Genomic DNA, 22,946 nt, shown 5'->3' with positions numbered 1-22,946 from the left:
CAGGCTTTAGGATCTCCAGCACCGTGACTTGTTCCTAGAGCAACTGGAAGAGCTACTTTCTCTAGCTGCAACCTTCCACAGTCCTGCCCTCCCTCCCTCTGGCTTCTCCTCTAAGAAGTGCTAAGTATTAAGGTACTGAAAGGAGTGGCCCTGTGCCCAGAGCAAACCTGCCCTTTGCGGGTGATCCTTGCTGCCCCCATCCACCTTAGAGTTTCACGCCATTTGAGAAGTCATTACAACCACCAGTATTTTCAGAGTGTCTAATCTATGTCAAGAAAGATTCCCACTTAATGCTCCCATTTTCCCTTTCTCTTTCCTTTACACGGAAACCACCACTTACTCTGCCTTTGGACCTAATGCAGAAATTGTCAGGAACCAAGTAATCGATTTCCATTCTAAATAGTGACCTCGAGGAGAGCCATTTGCTGGAATAATAGAATACTGGAACCCTTTGCTCGAAGACGCCCTCCGTGGCTTTGTATCAAGAAGAGAGTCAACCGGACCGAGGGTCCATTTCATATGCGCTTCCCTGTCAAATAATAGGAACAGCTACTGGTATTCCTCGGAAAACCGGAAAGCGTTCTAGAATGACTCAAAATGACCTAAGCTGGAGTATAAAATCCTGGAGGTATGAGGCAGGAGGCTGGGTGGTCCGGAACATGGAGTGTTTTGGGGAACCACCCTGACCCTGCGACCCAGCTCTGTCTGTAATGCAGCCTTCTGCCTGTCTGCTGAGACCAGCCTGTGTTATTATGGCCAGGGCTGCCATAGATATGACATGAGCCACCCATCACCCGACATTACTGTTCCTACCATCCTCCTGTCCTGATGGCACCACGTGCTCTGAGCAAGTGGGAACTAATTGTTCGTCATGATGCAAACTGTACATTCCCAAGAGGCAGACCTGCTGACAATCCCCTCCTGGCAGTGAGTAGGGGCTTCCGTCTGCAGGAGATGGTGGCACCTTCTACTGGCTAAATTGGTCCACAGTCCTCTTTTTCTTATATCTTTGCACAGGAGGAAACCAGGGCCTATGAAAGAGAAGAAGCCATGCATACAAACAAAACAAAACAACATGCTTCCGGCTAGACATTGGATTTGCTTCCAAGATTCCTGATTGCTTGTTTTTGTACAGACTGTGTTTTTAGAAATTTAAAACACTTGCCATTTTCTCAGGTTTATGACCCTCCAGCACCCACTCCAAAGCTACCGTTTCGCCCTGTAGCTGGCCTGGAACGCACCAGGCAGCCCAGCCTGGCCTCGAATTCATGACAATCCTCTTGCTTCAGCCTGAGCTCTGAACACAGATGTGTTTGCTCCAGCACGCCTGGCTCTCTGCAGCCATTATTCTATTGTTTTCTCTTCATAACAAATGTCATTTAAGGATATCATAATCATAAAAGTGATAAAGGCTAATTTTGAAACAAAGGAAAACGTAAGATTTAGGAGGCTCCCTCACATGTTTTACATTTCTTTCTTAACTTTCCGTTTGCGTATAAACAATATAGATCGCATGTCACAAGTTTATAATCATATTTCATAGCCTGTTTGTTATTACTTGACCCCATTATAAACATTATAAACATTCTTTTGTGTCATTAAGAAAATTCAAGTATTTTGGCAGTAGCAAGATTCCATCACGAAGATTTATTCAAGAGCTTTGTCATTCCTTGAGATTTTTATTGCGCCTCCGTTGTGGAAATATATATATATTGCATATTACATATATATGCAATATATATAAGCTATACAGATATATATGTGTATATATATGTATATATATATATTAGTAATTATCCTATACATACCTAAATCTTTGTCAGTCTGTCTATTTCTGCTGAGTAGATCCCTGGATGTCTAATGCCAGGTGCAGAGTCTGAGAACCATGCTCACAGACTGGACTGCATGTTGCATGTTCTCTCAAGACTTCTTGAAAGAACAGTGGATGCTAGAGGATTCTGTGCTTTTCTGTCCGTGCAGTCTGCCTTTTGCCACCTGAGCCTCCCTAAAATGGTGGTTCTGCCGGACAATAGTTAAAACTGGAGAGCATCTTAAATGAAATAAATGAGGCTCAGAAGGACACATACCAGACATAGACTCTCCTCATGTGTGGACTTTAGGGGGTGGAGGGTAAAAACACTGACATAGACAGGAGCTATTGGGGGAGGAATGGGGCAGGTGGGTGAGAGAGGGTGCAAGGGTAACCATGAGCAAAGTAGATGATACACATGTATGACGTCACAATGAAACCCATTGTTTTGTATAATTAATATGGGCCCATAAAAAAGGAAAGTAAAAGAAAATAGCGCTCATATTTAACCTCTTCAAAAATATCACTAAACTCTTATAGTCTCATCTTACTTAACACCTTAAAAATGTGTTCTTGTGTTCTATGTGTTTGTTGTGTGTGTGTGTATGTGTGTGACTGTGAGGGTGTGTGAGGATATATGTATATGTGAGTGTGTTAAATTTGTGTATATGTGTGGGTGTTCATGTATGTGTGTATGAGTGTGGGTGTATGTGAGTTTTTGTTTGTGTGCATGCTTCAGTGCACATGTGTCCGTGGTTCTTCTTTTCCATTGTTCTTTTCCATGATTCTGGATATCAGCTCAGGGTGGCCGATTTCCATCTGGAAAAGAATGGCTCTGCCTTGGTTGCAGCTTGTGATTATAGATTTGTCCCTTTGCCCTCTTACCATGTGACTTGCTCCCTTGAAAGCATGACTCCCACCCTGCCTGCCACATTGTCATGTCAGCTCAGACCCTGCATCTCTAGCTCTGATCCAGCTGCTGTTGTCTAAGGGGAAACTTACCCAGAAAGATGCTACATAAAATAGAGACCTCAGGGGTTGGGGATTTGGCTCAGTGGTAGAGCGCTTACCTAGGAAGCGCAAGGTCCTGGGTTCGGTCCCCAGCCCCAGAAAAAAAAAAAAAAAGAAAAAAAAATAGAGACCTCAGTGTCTGTTTTGTGGTCAGCACTGAGCATCTTTGAGATGCCTCAAAGGGCACCAACAAATCTTATTCTGCCTGCCTACCACCTCAGGACCCAAGAAACCACCCTCAAAGACCTGACCCTTGTCAGTGGTATTTCCTAAGTGGCCTCAGCGTCGACTTCATCACAGGTCATGTATACATTCTCACCAGATCACAATGGTGATGAGTTTGTTAGCCAGGTTCTCCTGGACCTGGGGAAGGCAGCTCTTTGGAAGGAAGGCTGTTTCCATCAGCCACACCCGCCAAGAACAGACGGAGGCTGGTTTCGGTTTCACCAGGATTCACCAGGAACTCTTTCATTTACTGAGACTCCGTGGACGATGGATCAGCACCCCTTTAAAGGGGTGCTTTTTAGCTGCATGGCTTCTCCTTCATCACTCCAAGTTACCTCATAGCTCTTCGGTAAATGACAGTAAAACCAGCCATGGTTCTAGCAATCCCAAACAGATGTCCTCCTAGAAAACCAAACTGAAGAAAGGAACGAACAGTTCATTAATTAGTCCTATCTCTCACTGTGTACAAAGAGACGGTCATTAGTACCTTGCTTAGATTCCAGACCTGATGGCTTGGCGCAATGGTTTCCTGACCCGGGCTTCTCCATGGAACTGGCACTTGAGGAGCACACACGTCCTCGGTGAATTTAAGCACAAGTCTACTATGTGAGGTGCAGCAAGGAAAAGACTCCCCGGAGCACTGTGTAAAATCCAGCCCAGTCATAGTGGGGCCAGCCGGCATGCACATTCATAGTCCTGTTTCCCAATCCTTGCTTTCCTACAAAGATAACGAACACATTTCCGGTCCTGCGAGAGCAGACGTGTGAGCTCCAGTTGGTGGGAATACTTTCCCCAAAGACACGGCCCTTCCTAAAAGATTTTAGGTAGTTCCGTTCCTCTGGTCTCTAACAGTTGACTGACCTACCCTCGTGAAATGACTGGAATTCGGTCTGTTTTCACTGGAGGCCCGTGTGTGTCTGTGTGTATTTATTTAATATTAAAAACACATTGTGTTTCATCTACTCAGCTACAATTTTTTTCCCCATGAAAATTACTTGTTCAAGCTGGATTAATCATATGAAATGCCGTCGCTAGTAAATCCCTCATGCCTAGATGGAGGCCGGCTTGGCTGTGTGTTGGGGGTCACAGACATTACAGTCTATTCCCGACTTTACAGTCATTTTAAAATGACTGTCTCTACTAGGCCAAAATCAATTTCCTTTTGATTTCTCAAGCAAAACGTATCCCAGCATGCTTAGAAAAAAACAATTCCTAAATGTCTCTTGAGGCTTTTTAGTGCCCATAAACAACAATGACAACAAAATGACATAGTGCTCCTCTGGCTGCGAGAATGGGGAGTTGGAGGCAGTGATCCAGTGACACCTTTATTGAGCATTTACAGACATGTTAAGACGTGTTTATCAAATCCATATTGACGTTTAGAAAGTGCTGGCTTCCATGAGACACAAGGAGGTGGAGCAGGAGGAGAAGACAGAGGTCAAGTTAGGCAGGAGTCAGGCCGGACAGTGAGTAACATAATCCCAGCACCGAGTGGGGGAGAACACTGAAGGAAGAGTACCACAGGTTCAAGCTCAGCTTGGACCGCTTAGGCAGACCCCGAATCAAATATAAATAAATAAATAAATAAACAAACAGGGGTTGGGGATTTAGCTCAGTGGTAGAGCGCTTGCCTAGGAAGCGCAAGGCCCTGGGTTCGGTCCCCAGCTCCGGAAAAAAAAAAAAAAAAGAACCAAAAAAAAAAAAAAATAAACAAACAAACCAATCATTGTACAACCAATCATTGTACTGATGGTCTTTGCCTAGTTGGTTGAGTCTTATCATCAAGGTATAAATAACAAAACATCAGTGTAAACAATTAATTGATTGATAGGGACGGGTTTTAGATTGTTTCCATAAGTCTAGACACCATGGGCCACAGTAACGGCATAACATTTGTTTAGACATCTAGAACAGTAATGCTCGCTGAATGAGGGCTTTGGGAATTTACGTACAGAATCAACAAATTGTATGTCCTCATAGATACAGGCTATTCAGCAAAGCATGGATGTTTTATTAAAATGAACCCAAGGAGAAAAACCGCAAACTAAGCCCCTTTATCAGGGGAGAAACTCAGATACATTCTACTAATGCGGAATTGTTTATGTCAGAGGAAGAGAATAGTTTAACAGGTCAAGAGACGAAATAAAACTGACCCAGAGACAAGAAACGAGGCAGGAGAGAAAAGCCAGGCCTCGGGAAGTTTGAGTTTCCGCAGAGCTGAAACGGGTAGTGAATTCTTCAACACTTTCAGATCGTGACCATAATGAGGGGAATCAGTAATATTGCTGCCCTGTGCGTGCACATAAGCACCCAGCCCAGCCTCCCATATACTGAAGTGTAGGATGCTGTGGGGGTAATAATCTTATTAGAGTGGACTGTGATGGTTCTAGTTTATTTCATTATTTCAGGGATGTTATTTTTCTCGCTGATTTTGCAAGTGATCTGTGAGCCATGGTTTGACAAACAGAGCTGGGTGAGCTCCGGACTAGGGTCATGTCTTAAGTGCTTTGGTGAGGTCCTACTAAGACAAAACAACATTAGGATGGCTCGAGCTAACTCATGGCAAGCTGGCAGGCTGAGGGGTTTGCCCTTCCTAGGATCCACGTGAGTGGATTCATTTTAATGAAACACCCATGCTTTGCTGAATAGCCTGTATCTATGAGGACATACAATTCATTGGTTCCGTATGTAAATTCCCAAAGCCCTCATTAAGCGAGCATCACTGTTCTAGATGTCTAAACAAACCTTATGCTGTCACCTGGTGAACTTAAGATAAGGGGCATTTTGTCTTAGTTAGGGTTTTACTGCTGTGAGCAGACACCATGGTCAAGGCAACTCTTATAAAGACAACATTTAATTGGGGCTGGCTTACAGGTCACAGGTTCAGTCCATTATCATCAATGCAGGAACATGGCAGCATCCAGGCAGGCATGGTGCAGGAGGAGCTGAGGGTTCTACATCTTCATCTGAAGGCTGCTAATGGAAGACTGACTTCCAGGCAGCTAGGATGAGGGTCTTAAAGCCAGTATCCACAGTGACACACGTCTTCCAACGGGGCCGTACCTTCTAATAGTGCCACTCCCTGGGCCGATCATATACAAATCATCAAACAGAGTTTCATTGAAACATATCAGCCATCAGGGTCCACAGAGATTGTAAGGGACAAGACACTGATATCGCTGAGCGACAGCAGTGACTAAGAGCCCTGGAAGATGTTACTTTCTGTGTATTTATACTATCTAGTTATATTAAAAGTTATAGTTATAGTTATAGACCTTGCAGCGTATCATAGTTTGAATAAACACATGTCCTCACAGGCTCATGTGTTTGACTATTTGGTCCCCAGCTGGTGGCATTGTATTGTTTAGGCATGGCTGTCAGATATGAGGCAAATGGGGGGACGGGCTAGAGGGCCCTGGCTACATCCTAACTGACTGAGCGTCTGCTTCCTCATCTGCTACGACCTGAGCAAGCAGACTCAGACTTTCTTTTGCCTCAGCCACTTCAGATGCCTTCTGCCACGACGGCCTATACTGTCTCAAACCATGACCCCGGTAAATGCTTCGACATTGGCCGCATAAGCACTTCAGCACTGGTTGCTGTGACAACTAGAAAAGTAAACCGACACAGAGGAGACAGCGCCAATCCTGTGTCAAGATGAACTCAAGAGATGAGTCCCACGGTACTGTGAGCTCTGATAAAACAATTATGGAAAAGAGAGCCCGTAATTCGAGAGAGGGCAAGCCGGGGTACGTGGGAGGCTTTGGAGCGGGGAAAGGGAAGGGGGAAATGATGTAATTATATTTTTTTGTTTTTGTTTTTGTTTTTTTGTTTGTTTGTTTTGTTTTGTTTTGTTCTTCGGAGCTGGGGACCGAACCCAGGGCCTTGCGCTTGCTAGGCAAGCGCTCTACCACTGAGCTAAATCCCCAACCCCGATGTAATTATATTGTAATCTAAAAAATAAGAGACGTAATTAAAAAAAAAAACCTAGAGAAATAGTATCGACAGGAGAGGCGCAGTTGGCAGCGTGGGTCTGTAGTCCCAGCCGTTCAGGAGTCTGAGGGATGAGAACCACTCAGGCCTCAGGAATCTAAGCCAGCCTGGCTAGTAGAGTGCAAGCCTCCCTCAAAATGGGTGGATGGATGGATGGATGAATAATGGATATAATGGCTCTAAAATCTTAATAGGTAACCACTCTCAATTTTCTTTGACAATTTTCAGAATGTTTACCTATACCTCTCAACTATTTGCACTGATGATCTCGTGAGAGTTTCTTTTTCGCTTCTTGAATCAGCCTTTTGCAGATTTTATCCTGTTTTGAACAATCTTCCTTTGGATTTACTCTTTGTGGTGTTTCTGGCCACTGTCTTTTATGAGCCCTAAGAACGCACACATTCACTTATTTACGTTGTCGTGTTTTTTTAGCTGTTGCATTTATTAGCAATAGTTGTCACATTGCCTAGTTGTCCCACTAGCCCTGTGTTGTACAGTGACATCTTCATTTGGCTGAGGGCTCAGGATTTGAGTTGAGCTGCACTCAGCAGGCAGCCAGAGACCCACTGTATTTGCTGAGTAAAACACGCTGAAAGGGGCTGTCAGCTTAGAGCTGGGAACAGCGCCCGGTGCTTCTGATTGGAAACCAACCCTTAATAGCCAACCAAAAATACATTTCTGTTTCTGATGTGAGATTTCATATGTTTCTACAAAATGCTGAATATTAAAATTTTTAAGAGAATAAAAATAAAATTACCTGATATATATCAATTACCTGATCTATCTGATACTCATTGCTATTCACGAGTGATTCATAGATCTATAGGTAGCCTTTGGTTCTCACTCTTGACAGCACACCCTCATTCCAGATCAATGACAGCAGATAGGGACAGTGACAGAAACTGTGTCACACAGGCAATGTAAGCTCGGGACAAACCAGGACCTGTTGGTTTTCTTCTGTGTGCTTCAGAAGGATCCGGGAAGTTTTCAATTCTTTATATCCCAACTTGTTCAAAAATTCTAACCAGGCACTGCTCTCAGCACAGATTAGAAAACAGTGAGAGGAGCTGGAGAAATGGCTCAACGGTTAAGAGCCCCAACTGCTCTTCCAGAGGCCCTGAGTTCAATTCCCAGCAACCACATGGTGGCTCACAACCATCTGTAATGAGATCTGATGCCCTCTTCTGGTGTGTCTGAAGATAGCTACAGTGTACTTATATATAATAAATAAATAAATAAATAAATAAATAAATAAATAAATAAATAAATGAAAGAAAACAGTGAGAGGGGTTGGGGATTTAGCTCAGTGGTAGAGTGCTTAGTTTGGTCCTCAGCTTGGGGGGAGGGGGAGGACGGGGGCCTGGGGGGGGGGATGGGGGACAAAGAAAACAGTGAGAAATCTGGGTCCACCTGAGTTGTAACCTTCTCTTTATTTGTTTCTTTCTGGTCCTTTCATTTTTTTTTTATAAACTGTTACAAAACCATTTCCTTGGCATCATAGTTTTCCCAGGTTTGGTGTCTGTGGCTGTTCATGTTTTATTGCAGAAATGGGCTTTTATATTCAAAATTAACCACACGGTTGGAGAGTACAGTATAGACGCGTTTACTCCACTCTCATTTCTCCCCATAGTGTGCAACAAACACTGTCCATTAAATATAGGGTGCGATTGCTTCTTTCTTAATTGCAGCCATTTTCTTTCTTTCTCTTATCTCACTGATCTAGCTAAGACTTTGAACACTATAACGGATAAGAACGGAGAAAATGTGCACCCTTGCCTCATGGCAAATTTTAGAGAAATGCTCTCGGCTCCCCCTCCCCCACTCAATGTATGTTAGCTGTATGTCTGTTATATGTAGCTTTCGTTGTGTTCCCTCGAGGCTTTTCATCATGAAGGGATGCTAATCTTTCTTGGAAGCATTTTCTCTACTGAGTAAGAGATCACATTGCATCTGGTGCTAAGTCTATTTATGTGCTGAATTACACTTAGTGCTTTTCCTAGCTTGAGCCAACCCTGCATTACTGGAATGGAAACTCCTCGGTCACTGGGCACAGTGTTCATAAAGTGCCCTTGAATTAGGTTTGCAAAATGAATATCGAGAATTTTTGCGTCTATGCTCACCAGGGAGGATGGCCTACAGGTTCCTTTCTTTTTACTGCAATCTTTTCTTTTCTATTTTATACAATGGTGTCCGGAGCGCTGATGTAAATAGCCTTTATTTATGTGTATTATAAAACTTTTTAGTGAATCCTCCTGGCTCTGGATTTTTAATTTTTTTTAATTGCTGTTTCAATCTCACTGACTGCTTTGGAGATGCTGAAGTTGTCAATGCTGTCTTGATTTGATTTCGGTAGGTCATACGTGTCTAGGAATTTGTCTAGTTCTTCTAGTTTTTCCAGGCTTTTGGGAATATATGTTTTCAACATACTCCCTGATTATTTTCTGGGTACAATCGGAACCTATAGTATCTTCATTTTAGTCTCATATTAGGAATTTAGGTTTTTCCTTTTTCTATTTAGTTTGACTAAAAATTTAACAATCTTATTGATTCTTTTAAAGAACCAGCTGTCTGATTGATTGATGCTATTCCTTGCCCTATTGCCCCTCATTTTATTAATTTCTTCCCTGAGATTTATTGTTTCTTGCCGTCTGCTTCTTTTGACTTCAGATTGTTCTTGTTCTGCTCAGACCTTGCAGTGCACCATTAGATTATTTATTTCGGATCTTTCTTTTGAATGTAGGTACTCATAGCTGTAAAATCTCCTCTGAAATACACAGTATTAGATAACAGAATAGTTAGACCATCCTGGCTTGGGGTTCTGTTCACTTGGCAGGTTATTTTCCTTTGATGCTCAGTCTGTGGACATCTTTACTAACGGGGTAGATTTCTTGGAGAGGACAGAGAGTTGAATGTAGGTTTGTTGTTTGTTTATCTTTTAAAATTCAGCTAGCCAAGACTTTTTCTTTTATTGATGAGTTGAGGCCATTTACCTGTAAGGTTGTAATTGAAAGACATTTGTTAATGTCTATAATTTCTTTGGCTGTTCGTCTGGTGGCTTATGTTATTGTTTGTCCTTCCCTCTCTTCCTATCACTGTTAGAGGACTTCAGGGTTACTGTGCTAGGGCAGTGCTTCTCAGCCTATGGGTCTTGAACCCCCACAGGGGTCACATACCAGGTAACCTGCATATCGGCTACTTACATTGTGATGTATAACAGCTTTAAAATTACAGTTATGAAGAAGCAATAAGATAATTTTATGATGGGGGTCACCACACCATGAGAACCTGTATTATAGGGCTGCAGCATTGGGAAGGTTGAGAACCACTGTGCTGTGGTGTTGGACTACCTTCCTACCCTTCCCTTGTTCACCATTGCCCTTATGAAAGCTACTCTTCCCAGTAATCTCATGAGTGAGGTTTTCTTCCTTCTCTGTGTATAGAGGCTTCCTTTGAACATCTACTGGCCTGGTAATTGGATCTGCCTTACATAGTTCTTGCTTAAAATGTGTTCGTTTCTCTAATAGTTTTATAATTTGCTGAACGTAGCAGCCTTGGTTGGCAGTTACTGTGAAGGTCTAGAATATGTCACGCCAACATTTCTGGTCTTAAGGTGACTAATGAGAGTTCTGATATTATTCCGATGTTTTACCTTTGTAGATGACTCAATGTTTTCTCTAAAAACTTTTTTGTTTTTGTTTTGTTTTTGAGACAGGGTATCATTTATGTATCCCTGGTTGGTTTGAAACTCATTCTAGAGAATCCGAGGCCATGACTGATTGGCCTTGAATTCAGAGATCTTTTAGCCTCCCAAGTGCTAGGATTAAAGGCATGTATTACAAAGCCTGGCTCATCTCTTAGTGTTGTTTGGTTGATGTAGACACATACACACATACACATACACACACAGACACAGACACACACACACACACACACACACACACACACACACTTGCATCTTAAGTAACAGAGAGGTTCTTCTTTGGTCATGACCATTTGTAGTGATTTTGAGTTCTAAGTATTTCTTGCTTTTGAACATGTCTCTAGGTTTGGGTCTTTAGTGTATATCTCAGCCCCTTCTTGTATCCCATGGATTCTGTGGTTTGCTCTCTTGACTGCATCCCAGAGTTCTTCATCCTGACTTGCCCTCCTCCCTTTATTGATGGCTGAAATGCACCATTTTATCGACCTCCTCTTCTGTCTCTGATACGCTTTGCTCTGCTTGGCCAAGTCTACAGCTGATGCTCTCCACTGTGGGTTTTTGTTTGTTTGTTTGTTTGTTTTTGATGCATTGATGGTTTTATTTCTGACATCTCTTCATTTTTTAAAAAAAATCTCAGTGTCCTTGCAGAATCTTATTTTCATGTTGCCCACCTTTTCATCCACACTGCTGACTTTCTCGTTCATTTTTATTGGCTTTTTGCCTATATTCCTGACTTTCCTCTCCAGTTCTGGATTGAACTTAATAACCGTTTTGTTTCCTTTTTCAGGTCACTGATCACTTTGACCATAAACAATTTTAAATATCTTTTTAAAGATTTGCTTTTTAATTTTTTAAAAAACTACCATAGAATTTACTAGATCCTGTAAGTTACCTTTCTATTGCGGTGACAAAGGCAACTTAAGAGACAGAGTTTAATTGGGCTTACAGTTTCAGAGGGTTACAGTTAGTGATGGCAGAGCAAAGTTGTGGTAGCAGGACCAGCTGAGAGCTTGAGGATTGATTGAAAGTAGAGCCAGAGAGAGAATTGGGAACAGCAGGAGTCTTTTGAAACCCAAGCCCCACCTCCAATGACACACCTCCTCGAACAAGGGCCACACCTCCTAATCCTTCCCAAACAGTTCCACAAACTGTGGACCAAGCATTCAAACCTATGAATCAACTGCTGTCCTGGAACTCACAGAAATCGGCCTCCCTCTGCCTCCCAAGTGCTGGGATTAAAGGAGTGAGCCACCACTGCCTGACCAGAATAAGAAACTTTATCCCAAAGAGAAAGCAAGGAAAAAGCGCTTCAGAGACACTCAAAGGAAGAGAAGTGACCAGAGGAGAACCCAGGCAAGGACAGAACACACTGAGCACTAGCAGGGCAGTTTCCTCATGGAGGAACTTTTCAACTTCTAAGCATTGAGATTACAGGAATGTGCTACCATAGTGGTACTCTAGTAACATTTACAATTTTTATGTTGTGTGTGTGTGTGTGTGTGTGTGTGTGTGTGTGCTAGAGTGTATACATGCGAAGATCAAAGGTCAAAGTGCAGCAGTTGATCTCTCTCTTTTCATTATGTGGATCCTAGCGATTGAATTCAGGTGTAGTGGTAAATAATAATAATTTTAAAAATATATCAACCCTCACTATTGCCAACACCAGCCAGCCACATGGCATCTGCAGGGTATTTTCATCTCAATCAGCAAAAACGTCTCCACCTGACTTGGTAAGTACCCAATTTCCATCCCACGCTACCACCAGCTCTCTGGGCCCTACTAAGATCTCAGCACCATGGCTAGCTCCATCAGTGTCCATCCTTCTAGTTCCCAGGGCGGCTCACTCCCACGCCAGTCCCATGCAGAGATGGCCTGTCTCGCAGCTCTCTTGCTGAGAACTCTGCTCACATTCCCAAGAACCTGGTAAAATCAAAACTTAATAAGCTTGTAATTTATCAACCAGATTGACATCAGTAAATTCTCCCTCCAGAAAACATCCACCCAATAAACTCGCAACCAAACTGATAATGACGTAAACTGCCCACCTAGATAAGACAAATTGTCCTGTAATAACCCATCCCTTGTAGGATTTTCATAGCTACCTATGGCCATTTAAGGCCACAAGGATCTGAGTTGTTCATCTCCATCTTGGTTCTTCTTCCTCCTTTCTCCTCTCTCCAAAACTCTGTACCTGCCTTGCTTTTCCCTAGCCAATCACAGGCCTTGCTTTATCTTGTGCCTGCCCTTACCTGCATAAAAATATCAGTGCACAGTCAGGCTCTGCATGGGGTGCCCTTACGCACCGAATCATCTAGCCGTATCTTTAGTAGCATTTAAGAACCAAACCAAAACCGGTGTCTGACGTTTTAGTTGCATAATTATAGCATATATAAGACCCATACCTATTTCTCGTTAGTAGCCATAGCTATTATTTATTTTTCTTATATCTCACTGCTTCATTTAATCTCTAAAACAAAGTTACCAGGAGTGATAGCATCTTTGGCCCGTTCTTGAGTTTCCTGGCAGTGCCTTGAGCTTGGCTTTTTACTTGGTAAGCTGTCCGCTGGGCTAAGTAGCTGGCATCCGCTGTTCCCTGAAAAGCCCGTAAGATTGAATCAGATCGGAAGAATGCTGAGAGAAAAGAGAAAATATTTTAAGAAGGAAGGAAAGATGAACTACACTTAAAGCTCAAGAACAGATCACTAGTTTTAAAGACACAGAGGTCACTGGCTGTCCTTCGCCCCCGTGATAGGAGTGGGTTAGACAGAGAATGTAGAAGTGGAAAATGGACTAGGAGAAACTTGGTTTGCCTGATTGTATTGTGAAGGACCAATGGGAGACGAGAAACAGCTAGAGATAGGTCTAAGGGTATCCTTTGTCTTGCTTTGGATTTGACCTTTATTTTTCAGGGTCTCACTTGTCCCCAAACTCCTACATCACCAATGGCCTTGAACTCTTGATCTCCCTGCCTCTGCCTCTCTACTTCTGGGACTACAGGCCTGTGACACCATGCCTCGCTCTAGATTTACTTTGGAACAGTTAGCGGCGACAAACCATTACAATTCTTCACTACATTTATGTTTTTTGGAGGAAGGGGGCATGGGTGAAAAGTCAGAGGACAACTACCTGGAGACTGTCTCCTACTATGTAGATTCTGGGTATCAAATACAAGTTACTAGGCTTTGCTGGAATCCCTCTGTCTGCTGAACCATTGTGCAGGCCCTTTGATGGCTGCTGTGTAATCCTGAGGTAAACTGGTAGAGGAGAGGGAAGGACTTTTGTAGAACGATGTTCTTGAGTCAGGAATGAGACTGTGTCCACAAGTGCCATTTTGTTCAGATACAGCAGGGACAGTTGTGTTTGTTTATTGGTAAATGAACAAATTAGAGGGGACAGAGAGGAGAGGAGGGCACATTGTTAGAGATTGTTAGAGATTGAACCCAGGGACGCCTGCATCCTAAGCTTGTTCTACCCCTGATTCACAACCAAGGCCTAGAGCAAGGACAGTTTGTTTACAGGAGTAGGAGGGAAGACGGGACAGCAGAGAGACGTTCTGTAAGTGGACCAGGACATCACTCTTGCTTCGTACACGTGAACATTTCCTGGGTAATTCGGACGAATGAGAAGACTTCAAATCGCCAGTCCATGGTTAAAACCATGCAACCCAAAGAGCCCCTTGACTCCTGTCTCCAGGTCTGCACCGACATCTTGAATTTCATCTCTGCCATAGAACAAAGGCATTTCTAGAGCAGCCTGAAGGGACAGTGGGGAGGGCATGGCCTCTGATTTGTAGGCCTGAGGCCTGAGGCCTGACTGAAGCTCTAATGATCCCTCGTCTGCTTCATTTCCCTATTGGCTTGAACGTGTGTCTGTGTGTGTGTGTGTGTGTGTGTGTATGTGTGTGTGTGTGTGTGTGTGTGTGTGTGTACACGCATGCCTGCATGTGTGCATGTGTGTGCATGTCTGTGTGTGTGTATGCCTGCATGTGTGCATGTGTGTGTGTGTGTCTGTGTGTGTGTGTGTGTGTGCATGTCTGTGTGTGTATGCGTTTCACAAGTGTCACTTGCTTCAGATCCAACAGGGCTAAAAACAGAGAGAAGAGGGGCAGAGAGACTGAAAGAGGGTGGAAGAAAAAGAAGAACAGGGAGAAACAGGAAGAGGAAGGACGAGAGGGAGAGGGAGGGAGAGAGGGAGAGACGGAAGGGGAGTTATACAGAAGTTGGTACCCTGGCTAGCCACTGCAGGAGTCTGTGTGTCCAGACTTATGCAGTGGGGCATGTGATAGAATGACCTGGAGGCGACGGAGGGGTAGGGGTAGGGGAAGAAGAGACAGAAGGGGGAGGGGAGAGGGAAGGGGAGGCAAGGTCCAAAGGGCTTTGCAAAGACTCAGAGGCTCTACCATTAAAGTCAAGGATTCGTGGGTTTTTCAAGCCTGACCAGTCCTTGTCTCTGGGAGAGAGGACACATGCAAGACATTGCCCCTCACTGATGCCAACTCCTGGAACAAGAGGCGACTGTTAGGTAGTCGGGAGGTCTTAGTTCTCCTCACCACCCAAACCGAAGTCAAAGGGAATGCCCTGAGATGAATTCGGCAGGCACCGTATTTAACTGTTCTCATATCCTCCAGGGCTACACAGAGGCTGGCACCCTGGCTAGCCTCTGAGGTATTCGGTGTGTCCAGACACAGGCAGTGGAGCACAGGACAGAATGACTCCTTTGTCCCGGCAGTTACTCTCAGCGATTAACACATGTCTCCTCCAGCTATTTCTTCAGGAGTCTCCCCTGAGGAGTGAACACGATGCATCACTTGTTTCCTAAGAGCAGCATCCGCAGGGGGAAGACCCCATAACCAAACCTGATGGGAGAAGCCTAGGTAGGCTCTTGGCTCTTGTTCCGCCCCTGGCGTTCTGCAGCAGTGAACCCTGATATTCAAATGCATATTTCATGGTCTCTCATCCCACAGTTTGGAGGAGGGCCATTCGAGACGCATGATCCAGTCACTCAGGCTCATCACGTGGAGAAAATTACATTTCCCTAGTCGCCAAATGGAAGAGATAAATTACTCACATGGGCAAGCACACTGTCGTAAGGAGTGGTTTCCAGACCCCAGACTCTGAGCTAAAACACACAGAAGGGAGACTCCGAGACCTCCAGTTGCTTTGGGTCACACTCCCGGTGCCCACTCACCAGGCCCTCAGCTGATACATGCATTTACTTCGGGGGACATTTGCCCTTCCGTCTCTTTTGCATAAAACAAGCATCTTGAGGCCTCTTTTTCTTCCCTCCTAGCAGAGATGTTATAAAAGAGAATTCATCAACACAGAACACTTCATATTTATGCACATTTGCTGAATTGATAATTCTTATTTGTAATGAAAATTAAGTAAGCAGAATGTTAAAATGTTCTCCAGGGAAGGCGCATTGAGATGTCTGGCTACAGACAGACACCATCACTGTCCTCGCCTCCTCTTTTAGATCAGTGCAAGTCCAGGTAACTCCTCTCTCTAACCTAGCTATAGTTAGTTCCAAACCTCGTGGCTACCTACGTACACAGGATTAATGACAGTGATATCTGTGCGGCGACTACAGCGACCATCTGTTCCCTTTATAGGACTACCACCGAGTTGAGCACTGGTCACAGCTTCCAATACAATCCCACAGTTTCTGAGTTTTACATCTTTATCCATGTTACCCTTGGTGCGGTTATACAACCCAAATAATTAGGCACCAGAAATTGTACCGCTCTCCGGCTCAGGAAGTGGCAGAAATAAACACACGATACGTTACACTTGGTGAAGTGTACAAGCGCAGCCCCCACTCTCTGGGTGCTTCGGTTGGGAGGAGGGAGGGTTCACTGGCAACCAAAGCTACTGGTGACCTCATTATTCAATATTTAGTTCATCATCCCCTCCACCCCCTCTTAGGAAAGCAGCTTCCCGTTTTTAAAGGGTTGTGGTCACACAGTGACGCATCTACCTGCTGGAAGACAGCTCAAACACCAGTCTCTAGCAAAGTTTGGGGTCCAAGGCTTTTTTTTTTTTCTGGCTACCAAAGTCTCGGTTCCCATCTGTGAGTTTTACTTGGACCCCGCGAACCAGGACGTATGCGCAGCCCAGGCGATCTGCTGCACACGCAAGGCCCTCTAGTGACCTGAGCTCCCCGTCCCCAAGACCCTCGGCCAAGGGTGGCTCCCGCCCACTCAGGTTTTCCCCTGCCTGGAGCGGTCCAGTTCCAACCGGCTCTTTCTCCCCGCCCTCAGTCTCAGCGGTTTTGGTAGAAGAGGCTGGCCCGAAGCAAAGCTCAGGGAGCTCAGGGAGACCTCCACATCCCGCTATCCCTTCCTCAGGGACCGGGCTTTGAGGGGACCTCCAACCCTTGCAGGAGTGAGGACTCGCGGCTAGAGCGACAGGGGCTCTGAAGAGCAGGTGCCCGGCGGGAAGGCCAGGCTGCCCCCGGTTCGGGCGTCCACGCAGGAGGTGCAGAAGGCCGGCTGCTCAGGAGAAGCCGCCTCCCGGTCCGGGTCCCAGCTGGATGGTCCCGGGTGCGGTTGCCCGGGCTCCAGCTGTCCCCGCCGCAGCAGGTGGGGGCCCGTGGGCCAGGGCAGGGGCGGGGCTGGGGGCGGAGCCGCGGCGGGGGCCGTACGGGCGGGGGCCGGGCCCGAGCCCGAGCCGGACTGTCGGGGAGCCGGCGGGAGCTCGGCCGCGCCAGGGCTGGTGCAACCGGGCGGAGAGCGCCGGCGCCGCGGCCGCAGACAAAGGGCCGCCGCGCTCCGTCTGCCTCGGTGAGTGGCTCCCTGCTCGCCCGCTTTTTTCTCTAGCTGCCCGCTCCTCCCGGAGTTCCGCCGGCTCCGGGGAGCTGGGAACTGCAAGGACCGGGACTTCCCGGTTCACTCTGCACCCCAGCCTCACCTGACCCGTGATTCCGTCCCCCCGCCCCCCAAGCTCGAGCAGACACCCAACTCGCGACTTTCGGAGCGCCGGCCACTGTCTCCGGTGGGACCCACCCCGGCCGCCCTCGGTGACCTCTTCCTCCGCGCACCGTGCGCGGGTACTGTCCCTGGCTCCCCAGTTTGGTTGGGAAGGTTGCTGCTGAGCTCTTCCGTGGGTGTGTGCTAGGGAAGACGACCAAGGGGCTGGGCTCCACGAGGGGACCCCACCCCTTGGGGACAGCGCGCGTTCGGGGTGGCGGAGGGGCGGTTCTCGAGTTCAGATTTGGATTTGGGGGTCTGGTTCTGTTCCCTGTTAGCCTCTCCTCCAGTTTATTTCTCTGTTCAAGGGTTAGCCTCGCGTTTTGTCCCGGCCGCACCCGAAAGAGGCGCCTCTTCTGTGGGTCGGTGGCCCTGGGAGGGAGAGGACCTAGCTGTTTCCCCTCGCTGGACTGCACTGAGCCCGCAACGGTTGGGGAGGGAGGGCAGTGCGGGCAGCGACTGGGGGCTGACATCACTGCTCAGTCCCGACCGGCTCCCTCTGCCTCCGGCCGGCTTGATCTCCATCAGAAAAGAATCGGAAGCCCAGCGGGCTTTTGCTTTTGTTCTCCCTGCTACTCTCGATTCCTTTGAGAAACCCGGATGGTTGGTTACCCAAAGAGGGGGTTGTGGTGAGAGTTCCAGGTGCTACCCTGAAGGGACAATCACTGGAAGAGGCTCTTTCTAGCCCCAAGATTTCGCCCATCAATACCCCGGAGCGGAGGTAGGTACTGCTTCCCAAAAGAGCGCGATTCCTGCCGCGGCCGCGCTGTCACGCGCCTCTCCTGCACTCTCGAAAGCGCTACCTCGAGACGTGCATTTCCATTCATGGAACTGTGCCTGGGTTTTGATTAATGTCATCTCTGCCAGGTTCTCTAAGAACGACTGTTGCCTGCTGTTCGGTTTTTGTAGCCCTTTACTGGAGGCCTACTGTGTGCAGGACAACTGTCTTCATTTCAGAGATGCTTGTTAAACACCTACTATGCGCAAAACGGATATGCCATGACGGTTTCAGTTTACTGACAGGTACTTGTTGAGTATTTCCGATTTTTTGATGACCCTGTTTCTGGAATCATTATTCAAGGAGAACCTAATCTGTAAAGGACGTTTTTTGGCCAAATGGTAGCCCAATATACTGCGAGGGCAGGAGAGGCAGAGGTGGGAGTGTGGTGTGGTGGTCGGGGGCGAAGTAGATAGAGACAAGAAGGGGAAGCATATAATGGGTCTTCAACTTCCGGAGAAAACTGCATTTTAACTTTCTAGATTATGGCGTGGAGTGAGAAGGACCTGTCTCTCCACATCAGGCAATTTGGGCTTGAATGCTTGAGAGTTGGTCTGACAGGAAAACGGCAGAATAAGGAGGGAGAACTTTGCTGATTATAACAGAGAATGGGACAAAGTTTTATGTGGCAAAGCCCTAGTGCTAAGAAGTGGAATCTAAGTAGGAGAAAGAGAGACAGGTGGACAGCCAACTGAGAAAGGACAGAGTGAAGAAGGAGGAAAGATAGGGCTAGCTACACTTACTTCAGCCAGGCAGCTCACACGGATACCAGGGCCAAGGCAGTGTCCTTAATCTTAACCCTACAAATGGTCCGAGAGACCTGTTAAGAGATTTGAAGAATTAGCCCCAGATCTTGATTCTCAATAGAATGGCAAATATTTAAGTGCTTCTTTGTTATTGATACTCCAAAATGTAATCTAAGACACAGTTCTTGTCCTGCAGGACCTGTGACAGTTCATGAGGAGTAAAATGGCAGTTTGGGCACCAAAAAAGGAAATCTAGTAACATGCTTAAAAAAACCCAAAAAAATCTACAGAATTGCGGCTTTCTTTTAAAACCGGAAATGCAGAGTTTCCATTTGTTCTGTATGTCTGTCTCTTGACATTGATTTCTAACAGTTTCTGATAACTGCTTAATCCCAGCTTCTTGGTGCCGTAAACTTTTTCTCTTTAAAATTGTTTCTGATTTCCATCTTAAATTCTTTTAAAACTATGTGGCGCTATCTTTGTTATGAACTTGGACCCTCACCCCCCCTCCCCCGCCCCCACCCCGACAGTCTTTTCTGGAAGTAGACCTGTTAGAAATTCTTCATAGACAACGTGGTGAGATCCAAGTGAATGTGCTCGGTAGTGAGGAAAGGGGAGGAAAACCAAAGGAGACCAACAGCAGAGAAAGCTAAGGTGATGATGACACAAGATTCCAGTCGAGGGAAATAGCAGTCAGCAAAGGTATCAGGCAAACAGACCAGCTTTTAGAACCCTTAGAAGGGACTAGGTGTCCATCAGGAGGGCTCCCATCCATTCCCCAGAAATGTGAAGCCGAGAGACTTCGTGTTGGGCCGTCAGGTGTAAGTGTGGGAACCACTCAGTTTGAGGCTCCAGGGGATCCTCTAGTGGCCCCAGCAGCTGGCCAGCCCTGCACCCCTCCTCCATTGTTTCAAGCATTCCTGAAGTGTTTTCACCTGAGCTGAGCTTGGCTGTAATCTTCCTCAGGCCAGGAATGTGCCTCTTTTGGCTCCCAGCATCCTCTTCTGCATGCTAGGGCTGCCCGTCTTTGGAGTAGGTGAATCTTCAGCGTCTCCTGCTCATTTCCTCACCCTTTCCCTCCCTCCTCAGGTCCTCCCGTCCTTGTCACCAGTTTCAGCTCCTCCAGGCAGGCCTTGCGCTGTACGAAAACTGGTCTCAGGGGAAAACAACCAGTTACCCACCACTTTGTCCTGAATGTGAATGTAGGTCACGGTTCCGTCTTCAGGGGTCTTTGTTCTTTAAGCCTCATCAGAGAAAGAAAAGCTGCCTCTGTGGTTCTGGGGATGCCAGGGCTAGAAGTTACTGGGCTGGCAGGGTGACTTTCCTGGTGCTCTTGAAACGATAACACCTAGTCCTGGGTCCTCCTCGCAGTGCCATGATCTATACACCTCTGGAGGCTTCAATCTTTGGTTGTTGCTGTTGTTGTTGTTTTTGCACAAGTTCTCCCTACGTAGTATGTAGCCTATGCTCACCTATCCTGAACTTGAGATTGAGGTTTTCCTTTCAGAGCTTGTTTTGTGCTGGGGTCCCATACATGCTCCACCACACCCAGCTCCCTCTCCTTGAAGCAGTGGTTCTCAACCTGTGGGTCATGAGCCTTCGGTGGGAGCGGGTGCGTGTCACGCATCAGATATTCTGTATATCAGATATTTACATTATGACTCACAACTGTAAATACAAAATTACAGTTGTGAAGTTGCACCGAAGCAATTTCATGGTTGGGGGGGGTCCCCACGGCGTGAGGAACCGTATTAGTAGGCTACATTATTAGGAAGGTGGAGAGCCAAGGCTTTCGAGTACAATTTCCGTGTCCCCTTCAGAGGCGTCATTGCCTTTTATAATGGGGTGGTAGTGGATGTCAGACCGTAGTTCTCTGTGAGCCGACTCTCAGAGCCTTCACGTGCTCCTCTCCAAGGTCTACAGATTGGTTGTTTTACAATGAGAGTCTCTGTCTCCTTGTACTCCCATTACCTCAAGACAGATTCCTAACTGCCGCTCTCAGACTTGAGGGTTTTTTTGTTATAGGAATAGGAGCCGCTTTCCTCACAGGAATACCTTGTCTAGTGTTTAGTTCTGTCCATGGATTCTACCCATCGGATGCTGGAGGTCCTGTCTAGCTACCCTTTCTAAACGGTGACAACCCAAAGCATCCCCAGATATCAACAAATGTCCCCTGGGAGAAGAGTCACTCCCTGAGGACCACTGTTCTTCAGAGTACTGGATATTATGTATCGTGCTGTAACATAACTCTCTGGGAAAGGCTTTATTTAGTGTCACTTGAATCTTTTTCAGTAAAGGCGACTTGATAATGTCTGACTAACTTTGTAGCACTTTCCATGTCAATAATTTCAGATCAGAACTAACGTTCCCTGTCAGCACACATACTCAAATTCAGTAATCATGTTGCTGAGTTCAGTTTTGAAGCGATTCTTCCTGTCTCATGTAGATCTAACGTGTGTACCAGAAGTGTGGGTACCAGAACCATCTTTGGCAGCAAAGCCTACCCCAGAGCAACACCTGAACCTGCTACTTGGACCGCAGCTGGCGGGCAACAGCAGGGTAGGAAAGTGAGGGTGGAGGCTGAGTTTGGCAGGGATCTGCTTGTGTAGTTTGGAGAGACCTATTTAAGAAAAAGGCAAGGAGCTTGGAGAGATGGCTCAGTGGTTAAAAACTATTCTTCCAGAGGACTCCGGTTCAATTCCCAGCACCCACACGGCAGCTCACAATTGTCTGTAACTCCAGTTCCAGGGGATCTGACACCCTCACACAGAATGCATGCAGTCAAAACACCAATGTACATGAAATAGATAAATAACATTTAAGAAAAAAGAAAGAAAGAAAAAAAAGCAAAATGGCCAGCCTCGGATGCGTTCTTGGACAATCAAGTATGAGGCTGTGAATTTAAGCTTCAGTTTGCTTCCTGTTAAAGCCATCTCTGCGTGGGGAGCAAGCCTGTGTAGGGTACTAAAAACTTTCTTTGTGCGGGACCAGCAGGAGCTTAGAGGAGGTTGGCCGGTGCTAGCTTACATCATAGAAAGGTGATCAAAGACTCCCGAGTTGCCCGTAGTTCTGCTCACTTTTGCTTTAAAACCAAGAATTCAACCTGCTTGTCAGCCCCAGCATCAACAGCATCTCTGTAGGATGGCAAGAGGAGGAGGTTAGTTTACAGTTAAGCAGAGTCTGAGTTGCGGTCATGGGCGCTACATTTGTACCTCGTAAGGTGGCAGGAGAAGAGTCCAACCTGTTGCTTCGGAAAGTGAATGGAGCGTGTCTTCAGGTCATGGAATGGTCTCTGAAAAGGTTCGGTAAGAGTTCGTCGATTTAGATTTCTCTTTTGGAATTCCGTGGGTTAAGACAGACCAAGTGGGAAATATTCATCCTCTTATGTTTGGGGGACGAGGGGGGCAAAGCAGTTTAAGCACCCGTGAGCAAAATAATAAAACTTTAAAAACCATATTTTAGGTTTTTAAGTGAATTCGTTAGTAAATTAATTGATCTTTCGCCTTAGTTTAGAGCAATCTAGTTTCATGACATTGATACAGCTGGTTCTCTGTGAGGTTAATCAGTCAATGTATCAATGTCTGTGTCAACAACAACAAAGAACCCAGAACAGGAAGATTTGCTCTTAGGGGACATTAAGAAAATATTATTCCTTTTACTTTTAAACTGACAATTTATATGAGCACTTGAAAGAGTTGAGATCTATTGAGGGTTTT

At 46.0% G+C, this 22,946-nt stretch overlaps 1 protein-coding gene and 1 long non-coding RNA gene across 9 annotated transcripts in view; one reads left to right on the top strand and one right to left on the bottom strand.

The window, feature by feature from the left end:
* Positions 1 to 13,151: 13,151 nt before the first annotated feature.
* LOC120098291 (uncharacterized) lies at positions 13,152 to 16,061 on the bottom strand. Its single transcript, XR_005496464.2, has 2 exons — positions 15,927 to 16,061; positions 13,152 to 15,773 (listed from the first exon to the last, which is right to left on the bottom strand). It is a non-coding gene; the product is annotated as an uncharacterized LOC120098291 (long non-coding RNA).
* Mapk4 (mitogen-activated protein kinase 4) overlaps positions 15,768 to 22,946 on the top strand; it is a 149,467-nt gene continuing 142,288 nt past the window's right edge. For 2 of the 8 annotated variants that reach the window (XM_008772167.4, XM_063277525.1), the window contains exon 1: positions 15,768 to 17,319. The gene's annotated coding sequence lies outside the window, so the exon portion shown is untranslated. Of the gene's footprint in view, positions 17,320 to 17,389; positions 17,787 to 17,934; positions 18,428 to 22,946 lie in introns of those variants that run through there. The other 6 variants (XM_063277523.1, XM_063277524.1, XM_008772166.4 and 3 more) reach the window with 5 other exon arrangements.

Source organism: Rattus norvegicus, chromosome 18, assembly GCF_036323735.1.
Source record: "Rattus norvegicus strain BN/NHsdMcwi chromosome 18, GRCr8, whole genome shotgun sequence".
Taxonomy (NCBI): Eukaryota; Metazoa; Chordata; class Mammalia; order Rodentia; family Muridae; genus Rattus; species Rattus norvegicus.
The sequence above is the reverse complement of the archived record's forward strand: the minus strand, read 5'-3'. Positions and strand labels throughout refer to the sequence as shown.